Here is a 4,776-nt window from a genome sequence, read left to right on the forward strand (position 1 = left end):
GGGGCCTGTGGATTATGAGGTTCACAGGCTGGGACATGTGAGGGAACATCAGATATATCATGTTAATTTATTGCAAGCATGGAGGCAACCAGAAGGTTGGTTACTCAGCCCAGAGGATGCACCAGATGAACATGAACCTGAAACTGGGGAGGGGTCACAGAAGGAAAAAATAATGACAGGTGTAAGTTTAACAAAAGAACAACAAAATGAACTGGAGGGTATTATTGCCAGATTTAGAGATGTATTTAATGAGGCACCAGGGAAGGCTAAGGATGTGGTACATGAGATAACTACTCCAAAAGGGGTGATTATGAGGGAGCCGTGAAGACCAATCCCACACCACCTACAGTCAAAGGTATATAGAAATACAGGAAATGCTGAAACAGCAAATTATAATACCCTCTCGAAGTCCTTGGTGTAGCCCCATGGTGGTTGTGCTGCAAGCAGATGGGTCCTTGAGAATATGCGTGGACTTCAGGAGACTAAATGCTATGGCATGTTTTGATGTATGAATTCCCGATGCCACACATCAAGGAAGTGTTGGAATGGATAGACCAAGCAAAGTACATTTCTACCATAGACCTGTCAAAGAGATATTGGCAGATCCTCATGTCAGGAAGAGATCTGCTTAAAACAGCTCTCAGTACACCATGCGGGTTGTTTGAGTTCACTAGAATGCTATGCGGCTTGCACAGCACTGCAGCCTCATTTCAACGACTGGTAGATTGTATTCTAGCACCCTACACCAGGTATGAGGCTGTATACATTAATGATATCATAATTTATTTACAGTTATGGGCCCAACATGTGTAACACTTAGAGGTGGTACTTAGGGAATTGTGTTATATTGGCATGACAGCAACCCCCCAAAATGCATATTGGGTATGCATGAAACTAACTATCTGGGGTTTCATGTTGGACAAGGAGTCATTTGCCCTCTGGCAAGTAAAGTAGAGGAAATAGAGAAGTATAAGCCACCACAAACAAAAAAAAAAAGATGAGATATTTTCTTGGACAATAATTGTTGTCAGCAATTGGATAGCAAATTATTATTGAAATGGCAGCATCACTAACAGATGCAATAAAGGGTAGGTTCCAAGGCGAAATAATTTGGACACCAAAAATGGAAGAGGCTTTTAACCATATCAAGACAGCCTTGTGCAATGCTGTTCTTGTGGTCACTCCTGATTTTTCCAAACCTTTTATCCTGCAGACAGATGCTTCCAACATGGCTGTGGGGGCAATATTATGCCAAGAAAAGGCGGGGGCTGAAAGACCAGTGGCATACGCAAGTGAAAAATTGAATGCAGAATGGCGCAGGTACACAACCATTGAAAGAGGATGTCTTGCAATCAAGCAGGCAGTAATGTATTTTTGGTATTATTTAAATGGGAGGGAATTTACCCTGAAAGCAGACCATACACCACTGCAATGGTTGCACAAGTTGAAGAGTGACAATGGGCATATAATGCGCTGGGCCCTGTCCTCACAGCCTTTCAAATTCTCTGTTAGTTACAGAACAGGGGTATCTAACAAAGTCACTAGCATTTATCCTGCTGTGATGGAACTATGGCATCCAGGACAGATTTGAAGGATTAACAAAACAGAGTAGCCAGCAAACCACAATGTAACAATGTTTTTTCTGCAGAGCTGTTGCTTAACCAGTTAGTCCCAAACCTGTACTGGTTCATGAAATTGTTCCATTGTAAGTGCAGAACTCTGCACTTGTCCTTTTTGAACCTCATGAGATTTCTTTTGGTCCAATCCTCCAATTTTTCATGGTCTCTCTAAATCCTAGCCCTACCCTCCAGCATATTCACTACTCCCCCCAGCTTGGTGTCATCTGCAAACTTGCTGAGGGTGCACTCCATCCTATCCTTCAGCTCACTGATGAATATATTGAACAAAACCAGCCCCAAGACTGACTCCTGGGGCTCTCCACTTGATACCACCTGCCAACTAGACATTGAACCATTGACTGCTACCCTCTAAGCCTGATGATCCTGCAGACATAACTTGTCAGGAATGGGGTTTAAACCCATGACTCCAGGGAATAATGAAACTTGAACATAGTGCCTTAGATTGCTCAGCAATCTTGACATGCACTTGCACAACTTGAAGACTGGAGCTGGAGATGCAATCTCCTAGTGAGAGGCATGCATGGAGGCCCCTTTGTGGCTGGGAGCCCTGTCACCTTGGAGCTCCCAGGATCAGGGATGCACATGGGACCCCCAGCTGGGAGCTCTGGTCAGCTCACCAGGCTTCCAGTCATAGGTGCCCCTGGCCACATGTTCAATTAATGGTATGTTAAAAAAGAGGAATAAGGTACAAAATTATTCCACCAAATGTGAAATAACTTTGTAGCTTTTTCTTCTTCCTATCACACCATAGACTGATTGAATGTATGGCCAGGTAGCACTTAATGTATGATTAACTGGTTAATCATGCCTTAAGTGTAACTATGGGCTTTCACACTACAGATACAGAGGAAAAGAGCCACCTTTTTGTTCATAACATTTTAGGAACTTATTTATCTCCATTTTGTTATGAACTCAAAACCAGACTTCTTTTTCCAAATTGCCTTCAACATTTGATGTCCACCTGATAATAAAAATAATGAGGCCTCTGAATATTTTGGATAAACATGTAGAATACCATTGATCCTTTTCATTGCTAAAGAAGTACACATATTTTTTGTCAATGCTGTGAGATACAGAAAAGAAAGGGATTGTTCCAATTATTTTAAGTTAGTTCAATAATAAAGGCACGATCTTAACAACTACATAGTAAAGCATTTGTGAATAAGCCATGATCTGAGATACTTAACCACTCCTTTCAGATTCATTTACATCTTTTATGCAGAATATGATCCTGCAAGATGCTGCAGTTTCATTTAAAAGGTGCTGATTATTACTGCTATTACTGCTATATCACTACCTTGTTACTCTTTGCTGTATAACCTGGGCAGGTCACTTCATTTCACTTTTTCTTCTTTATCTGCCTTGTCTATTTAGACTAAAAGCTCTCTAGGCTCTTACTTCGTTTTGTACAGTAGATCATCTCTACTGTACAAAATGTACAGATGTAAGTGGCATCTCTACAATTTATTGGAATACAAGTGATGAATAATAATAAATTAAACTCCTTGGCAACTAAGAATTAGTACCACTTCACTTGAGCTATTCACAAACTGGGAATATCAAATCCATTGCATGCTACTATTTATTATTTTATATGTTAACAGAATTTGATAATGAAACATTTTTGTTGGAAAATTAGCCAGAACTGAACAGAAAGCAGAAAGTCATTTAGTATAAATTTCTTACATTTTAAAAATAAATGTATTATTTCCAAATGATTAAAATATTGTTTTTCAAAAAGTTCATTGTTGAATGAAAGCTAAATAGAGTAAAACACTGTAAAGGTCAACATTGAAATCATATCTTTTAAGAGTATGGAAATGAAATCATTTAAATGATCTTCAGCCATTTTTTGCTGTCAATGTTGTTAGTTCATGAATGGTTTTATATTCTGACTTCCTTTAACCCTGATTTGGACAATTTTTTGAAATTCCTTCCTTTTTTAAGGTGGGAAAACTGTTTCACCTACTTTAATTAACCTCCATCCTAAACAAGAAACTGTGTTCATTCCTCTAGTCACAAAGAGAAGGATTACATTGTACCTTACCAAATTCTATTTGCAATATGAATTTCCTGTTAAATACTGCTTTAATCCTTTTTTACATTTCAGTGGAATTCTTCTTCAAAACTTCATATTTAAAGAAAGATTTCCATTAAAAAGGCTGACCAAATTAACACAATGGTTTTTTTTGCATTCTTCAACCTGCTTTACTTTGGATAAGTATAACAATGGGAAAGCTTAACCAAAAAAAAAAAAAATCTTGAACAATTGTGAATATGGCATTGAGTAAGGTTGCTACTATTTTTTCTTAGCTTAATTTAATTATTTACATAAACATTTATTGAAACAGAGCTTGAAAAAAGTATCAGAGGGCAGAAAAATACAAACCAAGGGTCTGAATCTGATGTGTGTCCTTAAGACATTATGTTCTTAGACATGAGGTTCTAGATTCTTAGTTTTGAGGGTAAATTATTACACTACCATTTACAGAAATTGATGAGGTACAATTCCAGTGCCTGAACCTGTGAACACTTTAATGGGTGCTCCACTTGACCATTGTGCTTAGTCCCATGCTTTGAGATGCTATTGTCTACAAAGGCTCATGCCTCTCAGTATCAGTGAATCTCTAAGTTGCCACTTTGTTCCATCTTCTGCCTGACTTCACAATAACATGGCTGACCACCTTTCTATTGATTATATAAAGAGGCACATGGAGAAATGCTTAGAGGAGTGGGGCCAGGTAGATTATCCCTAAAGTACAATGCTATTTTATTCCTTAAAAAGGACATATTTTTTCATGGAGAATTTTAAAAACTAATTTCTGTTGGAATGATTTTCATCTGTACAGTAAAGACAACAAGGAAATAGGCACATACCTGAGATAGAGGACAGAAGTGTACAACATGTTGAAAAGAAATTAATACAATTCATATATATTATTCAGCTGTTACACAAAGAAGAAAAATGAACAATAACAAACCCTGCCCCAACACAACTTAACCAGATAACATGAATCTAACCCAAATGCTCAGTGTTGGGGGTAGGTGCGATATGGTTGTGGCCTGCACCAGCTCAACATCTTACTGGAATAAGCCATTTCATAGATTGTTAGGGGCTGGAAGGGACCTTGCAGAT

This window comes from Gavialis gangeticus, unplaced genomic scaffold (assembly GCF_001723915.1).
Source record: "Gavialis gangeticus isolate Ggan-Ray unplaced genomic scaffold, GavGan_comp1, whole genome shotgun sequence".
Taxonomy (NCBI): Eukaryota; Metazoa; Chordata; order Crocodylia; family Gavialidae; genus Gavialis; species Gavialis gangeticus.